Source organism: Cervus elaphus, chromosome 3 (genome assembly GCF_910594005.1).
Source record: "Cervus elaphus chromosome 3, mCerEla1.1, whole genome shotgun sequence".
NCBI classification, from domain to species: Eukaryota; Metazoa; Chordata; class Mammalia; order Artiodactyla; family Cervidae; genus Cervus; species Cervus elaphus.
Window position 1 is genome coordinate 29052862 of NC_057817.1, and position 23984 is coordinate 29076845.

The window sequence follows — 23984 nt, forward strand, 5'->3', positions numbered from 1 at the left end:
AGCCCATGCTCCACAACTACTGAGCCCATGGGCCTAGAGTCCATGCTCTGCAACAAGAGAAACCACCACAACCGGAAGCCTGCTCACCCCAACTAGAGAAAGCCTATGTGCAGCAATGAAGATCCAGCAGTCAATAAGTAAATAAACACAATTTGGAAAGAGAAAAAGCCTGTTCAGCTTCTTTAAAAAAAAAAAAAAATGAATGGTTCTGTAGGTATGTATTTGTTAATATGATAAGATGGTAACATTATATCACAGGAAAAAAGGAACTAAACAGTTTATGCAGCATATTCAATTTTTGGGACTAAAACTATTTTTATACATACAGGTATACACAGAAAATCTAAATTTTAAACACCAAAATGTTAACAGTGGTTAGCTAATACTTGTAAGATTACAGATTGGTTTCAGCTTTTTGTCAATTTTGCTTGTCTGCCTTTTATAATTTTTCTATAATGAGCATCCATTATTTCAAGAAACAATAAAGATTTTAAAACTGCAATCATGACTGCTTACTAGACTATACAAATTTAACCCCAATGGCCCTTCATCTCTGCTTTCCTAGTGAAATAAGAGAAACCCATGGTGCATTTTTGTTAATAAAAACCAAGCCTTGTCAAATTAGCAAACTGAAGACTTTAGGTCATCTCTAACAATACACAAAACTAGCAGGGATGTGGGAGCCTACCAAGGAAACCTTCCTAAGAAGCAGGAAATCATGTCTTTCATTGAAAAAGAAACAAGCATTCTGTCCTATTCTGCACTCTCAAGCTCTCCAATCTCCACGATACACACACACTCTCTCTCTCTCACTCACTCACTGACTCGCACATGTCATCCCTCATGAGCACAAAGACCTCTTCTACTGCCTCAGAACACATCTGATAAAGTAAAAAGTCTTTAAAAGCTTTCATCAGTGCTTTGACTGCCAACCATTCACTGTCAGTAATTGACAGACTTGGTATCTTGGACATTAATCAACTACCAACCATCTCGAGTTGTAAAAAAAGTCAATCAAGAGAGTCTAATTCAGCCATGCCAATTAGCTCCATTTGTTCCATAAACAAGAAAAGACCCTGAAGAGCCCTAGGAGAAGACACACTGCAGAGAGAAGTGAGAATCCCAGTGATATCACTTAAAAATTCCCCGTTCCTCTTCTCTGGGTACAAGACCTACTCAAAAGTCACCTCCTCTGTGACACCTGCCACCATTTGTTAGCCACTTCCTCCTGGCGCCCCCTTCAGCTCTGCCCACTCTTCTGTGACAGCACTCAGCACATCACCGGTACTTTGTTTACGCATCTGTGTCCCTACCAGACGGTGCACTGGAGGGCAGGGACTGTGTCTTGTTCATCTCTACAGCCTGCCCACAGCCTGGCACAACAGACACTTGTTGAAGGAGTGACTGAATGAACTGGTAAAAGGAAGGCACCAAGGGAATAATAAATCAGAGACACACGTGCTTGGGTGGAAAACTGGAGAAAAAGAGGTCTTTACGTTTAGGAGGAGCTGAAATGCCCAGGGAGAGAAATTTAGTTAACCAAAAAGTTTACTGAAGCTTGACAGCTAGACCTCAAAGCTGGCCAGAAAAGCAAAAGAGGAATAAATAATACATAAATCACTGGGCACTGAAGCGGAAGGAACTCTACCAGATAGTGATGTATCCCATAGCCAGAGAGCAAGACCAGATAGAAGGAATTCAGTTATCCCACGTAACTGAACTTGTCATCCACGTTGCTGTCACTGCCCCCTCCAGTCTGTGCTCTTATCACTCTCACCACCTGCTGCTAAGCACTTTTAGGTGCACTAAAGCAATGCTTGCTAAACTTTTCCAGTTTTTAAGAATCACCTGAGGAACGTGTAAAAATACAAATTCCCAGGCCCTTCCCTTGAAGATTCTGATTCACTAAGTCTGGATTAAGACCCAGATACCTGAGTTTCTAACAAGTGCCTTCCAATGAGTCTTAAAGATCAGGACGTTTGCCAATGGCTGCACTAAAGAACTCTGGAGCGTGCTGGGCGGTTTCACTGACACTGTGAGGAGGGTGCGTGAGGAGAAGGCTGTCTGGGCAACACGGCCTCGAGGGAGAGCATGGAGCCTGGGGAGATCACAGACACTAAGTCACATCACAGGCATTCTTACAACAGGTTTTTGGCCATCTGGCATACGAAGCGAAAAGGAGTGCCATGACTATACCTGTATAAAATTTGCATTAAAATGGCACAAAGCTAAGTTAAACCTGTTGTTCGAGTTTTTTGAGTACTGAACAAATATAGGGAGGATTAGCCTTCCCCTCCTACTGGGGTAACGTATTAATATTTCTCCACCGCCATGAACACTCAGAAGAGTAGCCACTTCCTGTGGTCTAGAGGTATGAAGGCACCAGGCCTGATGAGACAGTGACCCAAGACTGTCTAGATGCTTCAGCACCACCACAGTCTTGAGCCAACACTAGACCTACAGAAAGATGGGTGTCAGGGGTGGGAGAGAAAGGAAATAATATGTTCCCAACTTCTCTGCTTGCCACCTGGGATCAACGCAAGTGGCTTGGCATGGGCAGCCCACAAATCACCTCCAGGCAGACCGACAGGGCCTGAGAGGAGGCGGGTGTGCGCCTGCCAGCCAACCCAGCCTCTTCAAGGTCAGTGATAGGAGGAATCGTCCCACAAGTCAGTTAGCTGCTGGAGGGGAGTGTGTGTTTACACTGGTGCGGCGGCACCACGCTGCGGTCAGAACCTATGAGCTAGACACAGCCGCACCTGCAGCGCAGCCTCACCACTTCCTGGCTATCTGACTCTAGACAAGTTTCGCTTAACCTCTTGATGAGTCTCGATTTCCATGTCTGCAAAGTGGGGAAGAATAATACCTACCTTGCAAAGTTTTTATCTGTGATTAAAAGTACTCAGTATGAGCTCTCAGTAACTGACAATTCCAACAGCCACAAACATTTACTGAAGGCCTACCCTACTGGCTAGGTAGGGGCTATGGTGAGCGACTGTGTTCAAAGAGGAGACAAAGCAGACAGGCATCACTAATTCTCCACAGTGTGGGGTGGGCTGTGGGAGAAGGGAGGGTTGTGTTCTCCGCTTGGGGAGGGAAAGGAAAGTTGGACAGAGCAGTGGCATGTGGTTTGGGTCTGGGCTTTCTAATATCAGAACTAGGACCTGAACTCGTAAAGATGCAGTCACTTAGCGGTTCACTGGTTTTCCTCCGCTGTGTGGGTATGGCCATGTTTGGCAGTTCCTTTATGATTCTCATCTCCCAGAGAGAGCAGAGCAATGCTAAGTAGTTCTCACGGATGACCCTGGGCAGCACCCTGAGCAATTAGGTGCTAAATAAACACGGGGTCTGAGAAATTCTGGAGGGCCACCAAGTCAGATGTATACAGGGTGTTGTTGGACAGAGAGCAAGAATTACAGCTCCAGCCATAATCTCTTTCTGCTCCAAAGGAAATAAAAAGGGATGTGCCATGCAGCCCAGCCTCAAAGTCACAGCTAGTCAGTCAGAGGGGGTAACAGCTGGGGGATCTGGAAGATGCTGTAAAAAAAATATTTTTGAACACTGAATGGGTGATACAGAGTGTTAAGCAAAGATGAATAAAATAGTTTCCACGTCTTCAAGAAGTTCCAGGTCTAGGGACTTCCCTGGTGATCCAGTGGCTAAGACTCCAATTCCCAATGCAGGGGCCCAGGCTTAATCCCTGGTCAGGGAATTAGACCCCACATGCCGCAACTAAAGATCAAAGATTTCATGTGCTGCAACCAAGATCCCGCACAGCCAAATAAATAAATATTAAAGGAAAAAAAAAAGAAGTTCCAGGTCTAAATAAATAATTACAATAAAAGTGACAAGGAGGACACTAGAGATTAGTACAAAGTTCTACGTGAGTATGAAGGAAATAATGGTGATAAAAGATAATTATATTATTCAGTAAGAGTAAGTACATAGCAACAACACTCATCAAGGGCTTACTATATATCAGGCTCTGTTAGAAGAGGCTCAGGCAGTTTTATCTGCTGCTATCACCATCATTCCCTATGTTATAGGTGAAGATACTGAGACACAGGAAGTTTAAGCAACTTTCACACAATCATATCTAGTAAGCGCTAGGAACAGGACCTGAACTCAGAGAGACTTGGCTCCAGGAGCCCCTTTCTTAAACACAACACTGCATTCATTTTCAGAAAGAAGTTCCAAATTCAGCTTTAGAAAGATTGGGACGACTTCACAGAAGTTGCTCTTGGACTGGGTCTTGAACGATGACAGACAGACAGACACTGAGGGTGAAGACACAACTTATCAAACTCTCAACTGTGGAAGAGAACGACATTCCTGGAGCAACAAGCAGATGTATAAAGCTGTAAAGTCAATCTCCCATGAACCAGGAAGGAAAATGGCCTCACTGCTGCTCCTGCAGGCCCCGGCAGACAGGAGGATCAACATGGGATCCTCAGTCACTTGAAATTTAGGACTGATACTTATCTCATGGGTCATCAGTTTACTTCCCTCTTCATTAAATGCTTCTATATAATAAGGCCATCATTCTAAATTTTCAAAATCTTCTGACAATTCATTTAATCTGCCATAAAGTCCTCTTCAATAAACAGGAAAGGTGTTACCTTTACGACAGAACAAGAAATGGAGGCATGAAAAGATAAATGTCTTGTATAAGGATATACAGCTAGACTAGAATCTAGGTCTGTGGTCTTAGTGTTCTTTGTCCATTGTTCACTTGTAGGTGGTCCCCCTATCAGATGCAATAAAAGTATAAAACTAACCTATTGTTCATAAAATGAATAGCATGAGATAAACAACTTTTATGACTCACTCCAAAGCATACATGACTTTCAAGAAGGCATTAAATACCACTACCACCACCACCCTGCCTGCAACAGAGCTCTGGGTGAATTGTCTTTTTTAGTCATTTTTTAAATGATAGCCAACTGGAGAAAATGTCCAAGTGCAGTTTAAAAAAAAAAAAAAGTCAGCAAGAAGTGATTACACATCATTACTAAACACTCAGCTAAGGGAGAGTGGGGCCTCTCTGTTTTGTTAAGGAGTAATTAGGAGGGAGAGAAATGAGAGACTGAGAGAAAAAAGTTCTGGAGTCATCACCTTTAAATCTATACCTGTATCTAAAACCTGTTCTATCCTCTACATGTAAATCTTTGACCAGGAAGGTGGGATATGTTGGCTATGACTGGAGATGGGGAGTGGGGCTGGGGTTATGGCTGTTAGGAATATAAGCACACACATAGAGAGAAAGAGCCAAAATGTAGCCAAGAATGTGAATGAGGTCAATCTTAGCAAAACTGAAAAAGGCAGAGGCTTGGATCATGTCCAGGAGACACTGGCTAGAAGACAAAGAAAGTTTTCTATTATTAAATTTTACCATGTTCTTCTTACAATGACAATTCCATTCAATCAATTATATGTACCAGCCACCTTCCTCCAAACATCCTCCTTTCAGAGGTAATATATAAAGGTTCACAAACACACAGAAAGGCTCATCATCACAGAAAACAACAGCCTTACTCCTTAAGCCAAATCTAGGGCATTTTGACCTTTATCTCCCCCTACCAAGTGGCCAAAAAGACTCCAAAGAATGTGAAACCCTAAATTACTTTTAAAACTCTCTGAAGTGTCTTTTTACAAATAGGGAGGACTAATCTTATATTGAAGGAGGATGAAAAGATAGTCTAGCCAGAAATAAACTGGTAAAATAGTTCAATCTGCTGGAAGATGAGAATTTTTATTTTATCTATTTAATAATTTTTCTGTTGGGGGGAAAAAATCAGTGATAAAATATTCAAAGATTAGTTGTCTCTTCTTTTAACTTTGCTAATCTTACAAAAGATTTTCAAAAGAATTTAACTTCAGGACATTTACATTTTCATTCTCAGTAGATGTCCTCTCACCTCATTTAGGACAGTAACTAGACATTTCCCACATCAGGAACTTGAGAATAAGCCCAGACTACTTTCTCCCAAAACTCAAATCATAGAATTGTTTTGGCTGTTTTCTAGGTCAAATATATATGACTTCTTACAGATGGTATTTCACCTAAGGCACCATGCAAGTTCAAACAAATAAAAAGCAACAGAGTGAAACCCTTGAAATGCACTGAGAAACTGAACTCTTAAGTCTACAACATCATCGGGCAGCTGGCTAAAGTAATTCATCTAATGCAAAAGGTATGTTTGTGTGTCCATCAGAAAAACTGTGTCTGCAAATAAGAAATTTGCTATCCAAACGACCTAAATATGTTTAACCAGGACAGGAGGAGAACGAAGCCTTGAGATGGTTTAGCTGGTAGAAAAAGCACAGGGTTCGGCATGAGGCAGACCTGGACCTGGGTTTGGACCCTCAGTCTGCCATTTACTGGCTCCTTGACAAGTTACTGAACAACTCTGCCTCAGTTTCATAATAGGTAAAACTGGAATAACTCCTACCTTGAGTGCTTATGATGAGTCTTGAATGAGAAAATACATGCAAAAGTTCCTGGCACACGGCACACAATCAACTAGTTTTATTTGACACCACCCCAGCCCTAGCCCCACCCTTAAGCCCTAACATTAGCTTTACCCTTAAAAGGGTGATTTAGAAAATTCTGGGTTGGTAGGTTCTCTTAAAAAAAAAAAAAAAAAATTTTTTTTAAAGAGTAGAGAGTACATTAAGTGTCTTCCCAGGTGGAGCCAGCGGTAAAGAACCTGTCTGCCAATGCAGGAGACGTAAAAGACAAGGGTTTGATCCCTGGGTCGGGAAGATCTCCTGGAGGAGGGCATGGCAATCCACTCCAGTATTCTTGCCTGGAGAATCCCATGGACAGAGGAGCCTGGCGGGCTACAGTCCGTAGGGTTGCAAAGAGTCAGACACGACTGAAGCGACTTAGCTCGCACACAAATACACGTGGTGGCAGTTCTACATGCTGAGCAGTTCAGTTCAGTTCCGTTCAGTTCAGTTCAGTTCAGTTCCGTCGCTCAGTCGCGTCCGACTCTCTGCGACCCCATGAACCGCAGCACGCCAGGCCTCCCTGTCCATCACCAACTGCCGGAGTCTACGCAAACCCATGTCCACTGAGTCGGTGATGTCATCCAACCATCTCATCCTCTGTCGTCCCCTCTCACCCTGCCCTCAATCTTTCCCAGCATCAGGGTCTTTTCCAGTGAGTCAGCTCTTCGCATGAGGTGGCCAAAGTATTGGAGTTTCAGCTTCAACTTCAGTCCTACCAATGAACACCCAGATCTGATCTCCTCCAGGATGGACTGGTTGGCTCTCCTTGCAGTTCAAGGGACTCTCAAGAGTCTTCTCCAACACCACAGTTCAAAACCATCAATTCTTTGGTGCTCAGCTTTCTTCACAGTCCAACTCTCACATCCATACATGACTACTGGAAAGACCATAGCCTTGTCTAAAAGAAGGAAAAGTGACATCAAAGAGGAGGTACAAATATCTAAACCAGAAATTAGCAAATTAATTCAAAGAAATATATGTAAATAAAACAGTGACAATATGCACAAAACAGGATTACATGTATCCAACTATGGATGTCGTAGTTTTAATTTAGGGCTCAAACTGCAAATGCCTAGTGGGGGAAAATAACAGGAAAAAAAAGATAACTTTCTTTACAACTTCTTCTTTCCCCTGATTTTTATCTTTAATTTTCCTTAGAAAATTAGAAAACGGTTTCCTACAAGAACAGCTAGGCATATTCAATTACTCTGCCTTTATTCTAGTATCCATGAGAATGACTTCTTTTAAAACTAGGCAGTAAGTAATAACAGCTATGCTGTTCACTGAATCTAAATTAAACAGTGCATGGTGCCAGGCATTCTTTATCAGTGGTGCAGATAAAATTAACAATGAATCAAAAATCTAAGTATGTCCTCTCGCAAGTACAGAAATTCAGTGAAAATTTCTAAATAGGAAGATGTTGGTGGCCAATTCATACTGCTCAGGAAACCAAAGATGCACAGGGCAAAATATAAGTAGAGAGAATAAAATAAGCAGCTTGTTTGATCTCAGACTCCAGGTGTCAGAAGACTTATATTTTCCTCCAAACTAGCTCGCTGATCCTGCACAAGCCATTATACACTTCTCTGGGCCTCAGTTTCCATATCTGCAGGAATTAAGGATAAAATGATCTCTAAAGCCTTCTTTTGGCCAACATTCGATGGACGCCACTTGCCTGGCACTGCTATGTGTGACAAGGCAAAACGAGGGAAGGAATCGAGTAGGCAACAGGACAGATGAGCTCTGGGAACGACACATACATCCTCACAACTGGTGTAGGAGGTGGGAGCTGAAAGCTCGGGTGTGAATGATATCACCAGAGGGAGTGCAGTGTGAAAAGAGGAGTCGGCCAAAAAAGGAATCCTGGAGAAAACTAACATTTAAAGAATGGGTAGAGGGGGAAAGGATGATACTGGGACACAGCAGGGAGGCTAGGAAGGAATTGGGGGAAGGAAGAGGGGAGAAGAGGGAAAGTGAGAAGGAGACGATGAATAATGCATACTGTCACAAACATAAAATCAGAATCAGAAAATGCTTGCCTGAGTTGGCAACTAGATCACCAGTAGTGGACTAATTAAAGGAACTTGAGGACAACAGTTATTCAGAGTACTAAAGAGGAGACTAGCGGTGAAGTGAGGCTAACAAGATTTTTTTTCTTTCAGTATGCTTTGTTATAAAGTGAACAAAATATGGAGCAGTATCTACAGGAGGCTACAGAGTCCAGGAGAGTGATGGGCACATCTTGAAGATGGACAAATTTATATATTACAGAGAAAGAGCTATTAGAAAGACAGTGAAAAACACTCAACCAACAATCAAGAACTTCCAACCTGCAAAGCACTATTTTAGAGGAACAAGACAGAAGAGGACAGATGTGGTTCCAAAATGTAAAGTCATGGTCATGAGTCCCCCAGCACAGAGAGATACCCAAATGACAATGACATAATGAAAGACTTAATCACCAGTTTGATAAGGGCTGCACAGAAGTCATTTGGGGCTAAGAGGGCCCTGACAGGTTTCAGCAGGCATGTTGCTCAGCTCAAACCTACAGACAGGTCCATATGCCAGACCTGACCTAGTCTGGGCACCTGGACAAGACTGCTCTGAGGAAGTGAGTGACGTTTAAGCTGAGATCTTTTTAAAAAAATAAATATATATATTTAAATATTTTGAAAATGACACAGGAGCTGGCAGGACAGGCAGTGGGCTTGCAGCAGTGCTAAGTTCATCCCTTGAGAAGACCTTGAGAGGGACACATCTGGGAAGGAACACAGCTGAGAGCCAGCTCAACTGGTGGGGGGGGGGGGGTGGGTATGGTAGGGGGGTGGTGAGGTAGGGGAGGCAGCAGGGTCCAGATCCTGCAGGGTCCTGGAGGCCACGTGAGGGTTCAGGGATTTCATTATAAATGAGAGAGAAAGCCTTTGAAGGGCTTTATTAAGCAGAAGGGTAACAGGATCAAACATAGCCAAGGAACAAGCTAAATGATAAGGACTGAAGCTCCTGAAAGGGTTAGAAGGAATAATAGTCAGAGTTGGGAGTAGGGATACCTCTCAATCAATCAATACTGAGTGCTCAATCAATACTGAGACTAGGGCCTGTGTCCTTGATCTGAGTGATTCCTGGGTTTGGAGGGTTATCCTCCACCTTCGGGCTGCCTGGCAGAGCTTAAGAGGAGCTGGAAACTCTGAAGCAGTCACTTCAAGTAGACAGCAGCCTTTTTAATCCCTCTGTATTCAAATATTATCATTTTCTGTGTCTGTCAGGATGCAGAAAAGATTGAAGGCGGTATAGGACTTTAATGATATCTCTTTCTTGGAGAAGCGATAAGGATGGGTAAGTAAATACAGTTGTTCAGGGAGTGCTGGAGGTGCGTGCGGGAAAGAAGAAGAAAAGGCTCTGGTCTGATGATCTCTAAATTTCTTTCTGAGTAGCAGTCAAAATAAAGGTTTTTAACCTATTTCCACCCTCCCCTCTACTTTCAATTAGTATTAATACTAATACATGCAAAGTTCTTAGTTCCTAGCACAGAGGAAGCACTTAATAACATCTGCTACTCTAATGGCAAATTCTGACAGAGATGGAAATACCAGACCACCTGACCTGCCTCTTGAGAAATCTGTATGCAGGTCAGGAAGCAACAGCTAGAACTGGACATGGAACAACAGACTGGTTCCAAATAGGGAAAGGAGTATGTCAAGGCTGTATAATGTCACCCTGCTTACTTAACTTATATGCAGAGTACATCATGAGAAACGCTGGGCTGGAAGAAGCACAAGCTGGAATCAAGATTGCTGGGAGAAATATCAACAACCTCAGATATGCAGATGACATCACCCTTATGGCAGAAAGTGAAGAAGAACTAAAGAGCCTCTTGATAGGAGAGTGAAAAAGTTGACTTAAAGCGCAACATTCAGAAAACTAAGATCATGGCATCTGGTCCCATCACTATATGGCAAATAGATGGGGAAACAGTGGAAACAGTAGCAGACTTTATTTTTTGGAGCTCCAAAATCACTGCAGATGGTGACTGCAGCCATGAAATGAAAAGATGCTTACTCCTTGGAAGGAAAGTTATGACCAACCTAGATAGCATATTAAAAAGCAGAGCTGCTATTGGCCATTGATGATCGTTCTTCTCTTCCTTTGGGAGAGTAAGAGGGAGAGGACACCATCTGAGTGGTTTCGCTTGTAATTGAAAAAAAAAAATAAAATAAAAAAAAAAAAAAATAAAAAGCAGAGACATTATTTTGCCAACAAGGTCCATCTAGTCAAGGCTGTGGTTTTTCCAATAGTCGTTTATGGATGTGAGAGTTGGACTATAAAGAAAGCTGAGTGCCGAAGAATTGATGCTTTTCAACTGTGGTGTTGAAGACTCTTGAGCATCCCTTGGACTGCAAGGAGATCCAACCAGTCCATCCTAAAGGAAATCAGTCCGTGTTCGAACTGATGCTGAAGCTGAAACTCCAATACTTTGGCCACCTGATGAGAAGAACTGACTCATCTGAAAAGACCCTGGTGGTGGGAAAGATTGAGGGCAGGAGGAGAAGGGGACGACAGAGGATGAGATGGTTAGATGGCATCACCGACTCAATGGACATGAGTTTGGGTAAACTCCGGCAGTTGGTGATGGACAGGGAGGCCCGGCCTGCTGCAGTTCATGGGGTCAAAAGAGCTGGACATGACTGTGTGACTGAACTGAACTCTAATGGCAGAGGGAGTTAACTAAAGAAATGAGAGTGTGCCAGGCACTGCCGAGGGTCCAGAGAGACAGGAGAACAGAGCTTTTAGTGGCACCAAGTTCCAGCTCTGTGATTTTCTCCAGTAACCCCAAGAGAGGGCTGATAGTTGAATAATTTACAGCTGGGTCTTAACAGGAAATGAAAACTCAAGATGACAGGATCCAAGCTAGCAAGTATTTATTAACAATCAACTAATAGTAAATACTTGTTGAATAAATGATTGGTAAGACAATCAACCCAACTTCTATAACTTTTTTAAGTTTCTGTGGAAAAAGCACTCGATTCATCTTGAATACATCACCCTCCAGAAGAAATGATAGCATTCCAAAAGGAGAGAGTGCTACAAGGAACTGGGGAAGGGAGATACAGAAAGGTTCCCTGCTAGGCTGATTCCCCCTTCCCACTTCCCATACCTGCTTTTCATTTCTCACTGTGAACCTATTCAAGACCCAAAGAACCTCCCCCAAAACAAACAAACAAACAAATGATTAAAGACAAAAGCCATGAAAAAAGTGATAAAGAATAAAGAAGACAGAAGATTAATTTATGTTGTAAAGAAGACGCTAAAAATTAAAATTTTCTTGGGCATTTCCTCCTAAAATGCCAGGGGGACAGGGTAGAGTCTATAAACGAAGAGATAATTGCTGGTACAGGGAGTGGGCTCTGTGGAACCTGGTGGAAACTGAGAAGGTTCAGGTTCAGGTGAAAGAATGACTGACGGGACGGGTTACTACAGAAGGGGATGGGGAGGGAGAAAAAGGGGATTAAGCTATCAGAGGAAGAAAACGGATTTCCTAAACCCAACAGGGTCCACTCTGAATCAGACTTTCATAAAAGATGTTCAGACACTACTGCCAGTTCCTCTTTTACCATGTCAAAATTTAAAATAACTAGCTGGTGGTCACTATTTTTAAAGATTAAATAAAAACAACCCATACCCCTCAATGCAGCCTCAGCAAAAAGAATAAATGTTAAATGTTCATAATTCTCTTAGGAATACAGGCTCCCTGAGGAATGGTGGATAAACAAGCAACAAGAATAAAAATGATCTTGCAGCTATACAACTTGTAATAGAAAGTTGCTCATGGTTTTTCACAGGTTCAGGAGCTGATATCCTTAGCAGGTTAAAAAAAAAACAAAACAAAACACTAGCATGAAAGAAAGAAATGGGATAAACTGCTTAAGGATTTTTACAAATGACTCAATTTTGAATACATTATAGGAGCTGTAACTTTTGGTTTGGCTGATATAGAATAGTTTCTTTCTTTCTGTAATGTGTGTGTCTCCTGTTCCCCTGAAGATATTTAAATCTCCAATACCATTACTAAAAAATCTACTTCTTTCCTGCAATTTCACTTAGAGAAAAGGAAAAAAAAAAAATCCCTTCCCAAAATAGCAAAGACAACAATGCGAGGAATAATCCTTCAGAGTCTGAACAGATATTTCCTGTACTTCACTCAATGTACTAATCACAAAGTTAGGAATTGAAAGGAAAAAAACACCACTACTGTCACTTACCTTCAATAACAACAAAATACCCAGCACACCACTCTTGCCCTACCTCACCTCCCCACAAAACAATAAGACAATCCTTGCTACATGTCTGAATATTACAAAAAATAAACTTTGAAAGCTGTCAATACATGGAAATGTGAATATTAGGCAGGGTAAATGTTATTCGTAATAACGATGTAGGTAAATGAGAAAAGCCATTATCCTAGAATAAAAGCTAGACATAATCAAGTTGGATCTGTTCAATTAGTAGTTGTATACTTAGATATTTTTAAAAACTTTACTAAACTTATTCATTAAAAGTATTTTGTCATCGTGAATTTGAAATCCTATTTCTTTATTCCCATTCCCATCTGAAACAAGTATTTTTGCAATGTTGTTTTTTCCGAAGGCAATTATGATATTTTAACAGAACATAAAAGATGAGGAAACAGTATAAAAAACCAAGTACAAAGAAAGAAAAGTCAAGCACAAGCAGTTTGTGTGCCAACGAGTTTAAAGACAGATAAGTGCCCCCATCATCTCTTCTTCTCTCCTCCAGAAGATAATTTTTAGCCCGGTAAAACAACAACCCTCAGGATAAAAACCACATTCCCCAGTCCCCTCACAGCTAGGTGTGGTCAAATAGCGGTTCTGGCCAATGTGGTTTAGACAGAAAGAATGTGTTTAACTTCCAGGTCCTGCTCTTTAAGGGAAAAAGCACGTCCTCCCTTTTTCTCCCTTTCTGACAGCTGAAATGGGATTGTGGTGATCAGCCATCTTGGACACAGACTGATGGCCAGATCCAAGAACTGTGAAGTTCTGAACAGAAAGAGCCCAGAGTCTGATGACCTCACGGAGCAGAGTGGCCCCACTGGTGCAGACTGTTACAAAGCACAGAAATCAACTTCTATTGGGTTTAAGTATCTGTTATCTGGGGTTTCTCCTACATACAGTCAAACTCAATATCCAACAAGTACATAGTAAATGAGATGATTTCCAGTCTGTGACAGCAAATAATTGCTGCTACTTGGTGTCCCCACCAGAACCACAAACCTTGGCACTAAAACTGTTAAAAGCTAATTTAACTATTAGACAGGTAAGACACAGCCTTATAAACTTCTGTGTTAACCTTCCTGATGAATCTTTTTACATACTCCATCTTATATAAATGTGATTTTGATCCAGGCTGAATTCTTTTAAAGTAAATCTGGTTTACTTATTTAAAATCAAAACATTGCAAAGCAAACTCTCTGCAAAGTTATCTAAAAACACACACTAAAAGTCTTGAACTGGACTTATCAATATACTTTGCGTGTTAAACATTTCTGATAGATGCTGTTCCCATAAAAGGTTTTTAGCATAATCAGGATGGCATTTCTGCACTGTGCATGCATGCATGCTCAGTCATGTCCGATTCCTTGCAACCCCATGGACTGTAGCCTGTCAGGTTCCTCTGTCCATGGGATTATCCTGGCAAAAATAATGGACTGAGTTGCCATTTCCTACTCCAGGGGATCTTCCCAACACAGGGATCAAACCTGTGTCTCCTCCAGCTCCTGCATTGGCAGGCAGATTCTTTACTGCTGAGCCATTTACTACATAGCTCAGTGGTAAAGAATGTAGTAAATGGGAAGCCCATTTATTACACTGTACTTGTGTTTATTTTTATTCTTAAAGTTAAAACAGCAATCATTTGATACGCTGAGTTCCCCATCAAAACATTATCTAAATAAACTCCTAGTTAGACATGGATGCTTGAGGGGCTTCCCTGGTGGCTCAGTGGTAAAGAATCTGCCTGCCAATTCAAGAGACACAGGTTTGATCCTTGATCCAGGAAGATCCCACATGTCATGGAGCAACTAAGCCTGTGTGCCACAACTACTAAGCCTGTGCTCTAGAGCCTGAGAGACACAGTTATCTGAGCTCATGTGCCACAACTACTGAAGCCTGTGTGCCGGAAAGCCTCCACAACAAGAGAAGCCACTGCAATGAGAAGCCTGGGTACTGTAACTAGAGAATAGCCCCCACTTGCCACAACTAGAGAAAAGCTCAAGCACCAATGAAGACCCAGCACAGCCAATAAATAAATAAAATAGATAATTAACACAAATTCCAATTACCAGTGTGACAAATGTTGAAAGACAACAGTCTGGAAATAAGCAAAATGTTTGAGGAATGACGTTTTCCCTCTGTTTACAGACTAACAGCTTGCTATACCAGAGCCATTAGTAATGCCAGGAAATTCTCTGAGCTTCAACCAGAGCAACTCTGCTGTTACTGGGTATACTCAATCGTGCTTCAGTATAAGACTCTGCTTGAACAAAAACCCCTCACCTTAGCCAAAAGATTTTAAAACTACCTAACTATAGATGGTAGGCACAGAGCAATAGGCATATAGCTACCACTAAAAAGAAAGCTCTCAAACAATGGAAGAAAGTATTAATAAATCATTGGAAAGACCTGATTTGATGAAAAGCAGTAATGAGATTGTTGTTAAAAAACAAACAAACATTAAGTTTGAAATTTTCTGCATCTGTCCTAAAGTCAGAGAGATCTAGATTATAAGCCTAGCTCATCACTTATCAACTATGTCTCTTTAAACAAGTTACTTAAGTTTCCTGGGTCCTTGTTTTTTCCATCTGTAAAAGCAGGAAACCTGTACTTATCTCATAGGACTGTTAGCAGGATTCAGTGATTACCTCTGCAAAGTTCCTAGCAAAGTGCTTAGTCCAGAGGTGGTGTTCAGTCACTCAGTAGCTAAGTCCTGTCTGACTCTTTGCAACCCCATGGACTGCAGCACACCAGCTTTCCCTGTACTTCACTACCTTCCGAAATTTGTTTGCTCAGATTCATGTCCGCTGAATCAGTGATGCCATCCAACCATCTCATCCTCTGTTGCCCCCTTCTCGTTTTGCCCTCAATCTTTCCCCACATCAGACAGTCTTTTCCAATGAGTCGGCTCTTTGCATCAGGTGGCCAAAGTATTGGAATTTCAGCTTCAGCATCAATCCTTCCAATGAATACTCAGAGTTGATTTCCTTTAGGATTCACCAGTTTGATCTCCTTATTATCCAACAATTCTCAAGAGTCTTCTCCAGTGCCACAATTTAAAAGCATCAATTCTTCGGTGCTCAGCCTTCTTTGTGATTTATCTCTCACATCTGTACATGATTACTGGAAAAACCAGGGCTTTGACTATATGAACCACTGTCAGCAAAATGAGGTCTCTGCTTCTTAAAACGCAGTCTAGGATCAATAAATGTTACGCCCCTCCCTATTCACTCTGCCACCAAACATCAGAATCTCAGACCAAATTACAAACAAAAGAATTCTGAAGTGGGTTGTATGCCTTTTTGCAATGGGTGATATTTATGTTGGAGATGAGCTAAAAACACTTCCCTGGATGAAACTGTACCCTTACTCAAAAATTTGTACATCTGTGTTGAGAGCAGCATTATTCACAACCAAAAAGTAGAAACAATCCAAAAGTCCAACAACTGAAAAAGGGATAAACAAAATGTGGTATATCCAAACATAGAATATTATCCAGCAATAAAAAGGTACACACTGGGCTTCCCAGGTGGCGCAGTGGTAAAGAATCCACCTGCCAATGCAGGAGACTCAGGAGACACAGGTTCGATTCCTGAGTTGGGAAGATCCCCTGGAGAAGGAAAAGGCAACCCACTCTAGTATTCTTGCCTGGGAAATCCCATGGACAGGGGAGACTGGTGGGCTACAATCCATGGGGTTGCAAAGAGTTGGACACGATTAATTGAGCATGCATGCATACACACACACACACACACAGGTACATGTTACAACAGAGATGAAAACCTTATGCTAAATGAAATACACCAGTCACAAAAGACTGCATTTTGTTTGACTCCATGGACACAACTGAGTGACTGAGCACACACATTTACATGAAATGTCCAAAAGACTCAAATCCATAGATATAGAAAGTAGAAGGGGTTGAAGGCACGTGAAGTGACAACTAATGGATATGGGGTTTCCTCTCGTGGTGATGAAAGTGTTTTAAAATTAAGACTGCAATAAAGGTTGCACTGAACTTACTAAAACACACTGAATTGCATACTTTAAATGGGTCAATTATGTGGCATGTGAATTATACCTCAATGAAGCTTTTAAACAAACCTCACTGCATCTAAAATGTCATTAATCAAATCACAGCTATTGAAAATATACTATCTGCTAGAAAACAGACTACACTGGTGGGTATGTGTATATAAAACCTCTAATGTCATTTTATAATGTCTCCAGCAGTTTATCATGTTTACTTCTTTCTACTCATTATATGCAATGGATGCCTTATCTCCTGTGTACCTCCAATGATACCAACTATGTGTCATACTTGGGAAAACTGAGAGGAGCCACTCAGCTTACATCTCTTGTGGAACTCTAATTGATAAACATTCTTTTTTTTTTTTTAATAAACATTCTTTTAAAACAAATAGAACATTTATGAAAACTGACCACATCAATAGACCATAAAGTAAGTTATAAACATTTCAAAGTACTGCTAACCTACAGACCACTTCATCTGTCAACAATACAATATAAATCAATAAAAGATAACTTTTTAAAAAGACCAGCTATAAAAAAGTCCTCTGTTGAGCCATTTACTTGTATTATATACTTGCATATGTAACACATGTATACTGCCACTTGATAATGTTAGTTCGCAAGGAAATAGCTGAGGCCGGGTGTACGTTTGCATACTGCCAACAGATTTCCTTGTTATATCTAATACATTTGTTTCTCAAAAAATGTATATAACCAATCATTTTTAGAAGTACTTGAGAATTTGCTATTTAAAGCATTCATGGAGTAAATATTTTTGTATTATAAATAATTATTGCCTAACTCATCTGCACTTAAATCTTTCAAAAGCTTATTCTGTATTTAGCAGAGTATTCAGTACTGCATGAAATGCAAAACAATGCAGAGAAAGGAATTTGGTGCTCTGGTCAGTGCCAAGGTCAACATTTCCCCAAAGTGTTCTTCTAATTCAGCAAGCCAAGGCCTGGAACCAGTCCACGGCTTTATAATCATTGTGGATTTATCCTTGAGCAGTTCCTGAGAAAAGACCTCCACTGGGTCCTATCTCAGCAGAAAAATGGGACCAGGCTTCAATCACCTGAGGTGACCAAGAGGTGACCAAACTGGCTTAAAAATCTGAAGGACAGCCAACAATCTCCCTCATCACTAAATGGAGTGCCAAGTCATAGCTCTCCCCTCTCTTTTCCAGGCCAATGTCACTGAACCACTTGAGCCTCTTTTGAAAGACCTAATTCACAATTGCTTGCTTTCTATTAGACTAGAGCAGTCTTCACATGAAGACAAAGCTAAATGCTCATTTCTCGGACTGTGATGCGCTCTTCTGCTGGTTCACCCGCTTTGCCTACTCCTCTTCTCAGACCTGGACATATCAAAGGCAACACTACATTCTTTGCTAATTTATAAAAAGGCATGATCGTGTCAATCTTGTCAACGCAATGATCTCTTTAAATTGACATCACTTGTTTATTTGCTTGAGAAAAATAGTTACAGCAAACAGGAAGTACTGAATTTTAACTTGGATACCAATTACACTGCTGATGTATTATACATAAACTTTGATACAACCATAGCATTTGTTGAGTATGCAAATCCCTGCTCTATTTCTACCTCATCTCTTTCTTCTAACAACAGATTCCTAGAAAGGAAGATGGAAACTATTGACATTTAGTAAACTAATATACAAGCTTTAAGTTTGAAACCTATGAACTTGCTCAAGGCTGACAAGGAAGATTTCCAGAACTCCGAGCGTTCCTCTGTGATCCAGCCCTGAGTGGCTCATAATGAGAGAGAGAACTTCTGTTCTCTGATCACAGGATCATTATATTCAATTATATAAGAGAAGCAATAACTGTGGCAACCAGGAGAGCACTGAGCAGAAAACACAGGGGCGAAGACTGTGCCTAGCACCAAAATCACATGCAAACAGATCTGGGCTCTTAGAGATGTGGTATGAGCAGGGTAAGACCTAAGTGCTAGGATAAAAGTAACAGGTTAATTACAAAGCAGAGTGTAGTAAGAACGCCTAGAAACACTACAAAGGCCACCAAAAACATCCTGCCGTGAGGTGCTGTGACACGCTGGTTAGTGCCGCAAATCTGGAGCCAGATGCTTGGGCTTAATTCCGGCTCTGCCACTTACTAAAAACTGTTCGCAGAAGCAAGAGAAGTGTCCACTGAACTGGTCAAGATGTAAAAAGCCAGTGTTTAAAAATCTTAAAATACATAAAACATAAAAAGCAAAGATACTTGAAAAGGCTTCCTCTGGGCAGCCTGTTTCCCACACCGTGCACCGTCCACATGAACAGACAGAGGCACGCGCACACGGAAGTGTGTGCCGCTCATCTCTCCTCAGCCACTGCCGATGGCCCGCGAGGAGTCAGGCACGGTCTAGGCCCCTGGGCGGTGCCGGAGCAGACAACCATTCCCTTGTGGAGCTTTGATCTGAGGGACAGAAAACTACTATAAACAAAGTGGGTGGGTAGATGAATTATACAGAAATGTTAGAAGGTAGAGAATGCTTTGGAAAAAAGAAAAATTTAGAAGAAGGAAAGCAGGGTCTGGGGGGCTCAGTAGGTATTAAACAGGGCAATCAGGCAGAACTCATCTGAGAATATGAGATCTGAGCAAAACCGGAGGGAGGAGTTAACCACAAAGACAGCTTGAGAAGAGCCTTCTGGTCAGACTCTTCCAGGAGGAGGAAACAGCTATGCAAATCCATGAACTGAGAACCCCAAACACGTTTCAAACTTTAACACTAGAAGCAATGATCAGCCTTTTTCCCAAATAATCACTCATCTTTGGAAAAATACTTTTCTGAGAGGTTTAAAAAAGACAGGAATGTATGGATTTTATAGAGATTTTTTTTTTTTTCTTCTCTTTTTTTTTCTAAAATTATCCATCTAGCTGTACTGGGTCTTAGTTGTGGCTCACACTCTTAGTTGTGGCATATGGGATCTAGTTTCCTAACCAGGGATCGAACCCAGGCCCCCTATGTTTGGGAGCTAGGGGTCTTAGCCACTGGACCACCAGGGAAGTCCCTATAGATATTTTTAAATTTAAAAAACTAATTATCCTGGTTAATCTGAACAGGTAAGTGAATATTCTCCTGAACAACTCCCCCACGGTGGAGAGAAGGGAGCCTGCAGGCAGCTAAGGGCAGGCCAGGCTCGCAGGGCCCTGCCTCCCCATTCGTCTGTCAGGCCTGTTACACCTGAGATTCCAGGGAGAGAACCTTCCCCCGTCGGCTATCAGACCGCTCCCCCACACAGGAAGCACATCCAGTTTGGGACCTGTGTGAGGGAGATTTGTTTTTCTCATCTGTAAAGTGTTACTTACACCCACACTCATTCACACTACAAGGGCTTTTCTGTGGGAAATAGCAATCAACATATTCTAATAACTAAAATAGTAAATTCTAAAAAAATATTTTGTCCTCATCAGATACTCTTGCTTCCCCTGTGGCTCAGATGGTAAAGCATCTGCCTACCATGCGGGAGACCCAGGTTCGATCCCTGGGTCGGGAAGATCCTCTGGAGAAGGAAATGGCAACTCAATCCAGTACTCTTGCCTGGAAAATCCCATGATGGAAGAGCCCGGTAGGCTACAGTTCATGGGGTCACAAAGAGTCGGAGACAACTGAGTGACTTCACCTCATCAGATACCAGCTAAAAGGGACTAAAGGGTGGTGTTGGAAATCATTTGAAAAATCAAAAGATTAACTGTCCTGGTCAAATGAACTGGCCTGGTCATAAGTACATAACTGAGGGGCAGAGACGTATGTCATTCAAAAATATACAATTCCTGAATTTTATTTGTCTCCTACCCTGAGTGAGTAAATGCTAATTGCTAACCATCATGAAAATAGCTCTTACTGGTTCTATAAACTGACACCATCTCCCAGCCATTTGAGGTAGCTTACTAATCAAAAACAAAGATTCCCAATATTTCAATTTTTTTTTCCTGTTCAGTTGAGCTGCAGGAAATGGAAGCAGTTGAATGTGAATGTAAACACGGATGTCCTTACAGAACTGCTGTCATAAATTACATGATCAGGAAAAGAGCAAAACAATACAAAAGATCATAATCTCAAAGTCTCCTATTGCCATCACAGAAAACAGGTCATTTTTATAGAAATGGTGTTGACGATAACAGTTAAACTAATAAATAACAACCAGTGACTCCAGTCTTCCTAGGCAGAGGCTATAATTACACTGTCAAGCTTTCTGTTATATTCTAAGGTTATCTGGCTCATATGAAGAAATAAGGAAATCAGAACATCCTTTCAGGGGAAACAATCGTGCAGTGTTCACCAGTCTGTAAAACATTTATATGCCTCAATCCAATACTTCTTCTAGGAATCTACCCAAAAGAAAAACAGAAACCTGTCCACTCAATATTATTTCTACAGGGACCAACTGTGAACAGTTTTTAAAAGTATTTTAGAATGTTATATATTGGGCTTCCCAGGTGGCGCTAGTGGTAAAGAATCCACCTACAATGAAGGAGATGTAAGAGTTTCGGGTTCGATCCCTGGGTTGGGAAGTTCCCCTGTAAGAGGGCATGGCAATCCACTTCAGCACCTTTACCTGGAGAATCCCATGGACAGAGGAGGCTGGGGGGCTACAGTCCACAGAGTCACAAAGGGTCGGACATGACTGCAGGACTTAGTACGCACGCACATATCCCGCAAAAAAAATTTGTTCATTAAGAATTCCTCTAGCAGAAAGGAACTATCTTTGTTTAGGAAAAAACTTCTTAAATATACAAAGTAGACAGTATAGTACAGTGTAAAATGCATGGGTTCGGGAATAAAATGATCTGGCTGGTGATCTGGTTCTATTCTTAACTATTGATAGCTGTATCACTTTAAGCCAGTCAGTTCCAGCTCTCTGTCAAGTGTCCTCATCTGCAAAATAGGGATGTGACTAACCAACTTACCTTCCTCACAGTAATTTGTGTGTGCGCCTGTGTGAGCAAACAAAGTAATAAATAAATCTGAAAACCTTTGGAAAGTTGTTAGTAAAGGATCATTATCATCATCATCCAAGTTGCAACTGAAGGAAAGAATAAAAAAGTGAAAGAGGTACTTTTTTCTCAGTAGACAAAGGAGAAAAGGAAAGCAGGATGCCTTGTAAAATTACCTACTTATGGATGACCAGAGAGGTAGAATAATGGCATTCAGGAAGAATCTACAATTGGACAAGGACACATTCTAGAGCAATGAGAAGCAGATGAAAAGCCAAGTAAAATATTATGTTCCAAAAGTCTCTAAGGAGAGGAGCATGTGAAGTGTGAATGGGGGTGGAGAAGAAAGGGACTGTGTGTGAGGGACGGGAGGCAGGTTGACCAAAGAACTTGTGTCAAGATTCTCCCGAGGACTTCAAGGCCAGGGTTAAGACAGTGAACAAAATCCTGTTCCAGAAGAGTACAACTAATGATGCAGGCAGGTTATATCCAGTGTTCCCAAGACACTACCATTATCACTGCCTTAGTTAACTGGATTACTCAGTTTTTGTAAATCACCAGGATTCCCAGTCTGTCCTTCCTTTAAAGAAAAAATCCTGTGCTCATTAATGCAGAAACAGGTAGGTGTGGATGACTTGGTGGCATTAAAGAAAGCAAAATACCCCAAACTCATATTTAGAAATTACTTGAGTTAGTTCTGAATCTTATAGCAGTCAGTCACATGGCTGCTTTGGACCCAACCTGACAGAATTATGGGTGACCATGTTCTGCAAGAATGCTCACTTCATGCCACTGGGAGGCAAAAAGGCTGCTTGCCAAATGTGATAAAGAAAACTCTGAAGGGCTGAAAACAACTAAGCCAATGAGGAAAACCATCCAAGAAACCTTATGTTCATTTGCAACCCTTCTCCCTTAAATGTGAGTACTCGCTTTAATGTAATATATACTTTATAGTCACAAAGAAGATTGAAAAGATAACTATAAAAGAGAAGCTCTAAAATATTATTAAAGCACTCTACTGTTTCAGCTAAACATTTATCACACACACACTCTGTGACGAAGTCCAGGACAGTGCAGGAAGAGGTCCGTGAGATGCCCTCCCTGACCCCAGGGGCAATTTCTCCTGACACCCCTCTGCTCCGAGGCCCTCAGTCTATCAGACATCATGCATCCCAGTGCCACCCTCTGATTCAAAGAGATGCCCATTTATTAATCACACTCCTCCAGGAACAGAAGACCACAGCACTACCTACTAAGGTTCTAATAAGAACATAACATTCTCACTTTTACCCTTTTCCCTCTTTAGAGTAATCACAACAGTGAGGGAGCTGTTGTCTGTAAACTCTTGAGTACAATGGATAAATTAAAAAATTATTTACATGAAATTCCATAATGCTGACAAAGAATCCGACCATTTCAATATAAATGCCAGGTACAAGTAAATTTATTTACAAAACAGAAGTAGAATCAGGAACACAGAAAACAAACTTGTGGTTACCAGGGGATTGGGGCAGGACGGGGTGGGGGGTGGCAGGAGGGGAGAAAGATAAACTGGGAGATTGGGACAGAAAATACCCACTACCATATATAAAATAGATAACATAAGAATCTGCTGTATAACATAGGGGATGCTACTCAATACTCTGTAATGGTCCAAATGGGAAAAGAATCTTAAAAAAAAAGAGTAGACACATGTAGATGTATAACTGATTCACTTTGCTGTACACTTGAAACTAACACAATATTGTAAACCAACTATATGGCAATAAAATTTTTTTAGTTAGATGCCAGATCTTCAATCACCTTTGCTTGAATTAAAATAATTTTTACGGTGACATAAGAAGTTATGTTGTCAAATAAATGGTGGATTTCCCATTCTAATATGCACCATGCAGGCCTTTTAAAAAAATGAAATAAATCGATAAACGTTGATATGGAAAGTGCTCTAAGATAAACTAAGTGAAAAACAAAGTGCAAAAGACTGTGTACGGTGGAGCTCCTCCATATAAAGAGTTTATCTCTGTGTGTATGTGCCAGTTTGCCTAAAATACAAATTAACAGAAAGATTCACAAAGATCGGAAAATATGTCAGTTTTAAACTAACTATAAACAAAAAACACCAGCTTGGCTAACTTTCAGAAGAATGTTGTGGATATTTTTATTAGTCAAATATAAACATCTAACTATATTTAAA

General features: G+C 41.2%; 1 protein-coding gene and 1 pseudogene across 2 annotated transcripts in view; one reads left to right on the forward strand and one right to left on the reverse strand.

The window, feature by feature from the left end:
• The window catches only part of DIP2B (disco interacting protein 2 homolog B), a 224034-nt gene that overhangs the window by 112964 nt on the left and 87086 nt on the right, over positions 1-23984 (reverse strand). The gene's annotated exons all lie outside the window — the stretch shown is intronic.
• LOC122686486 lies at positions 10498-10694 on the forward strand (annotated as a pseudogene).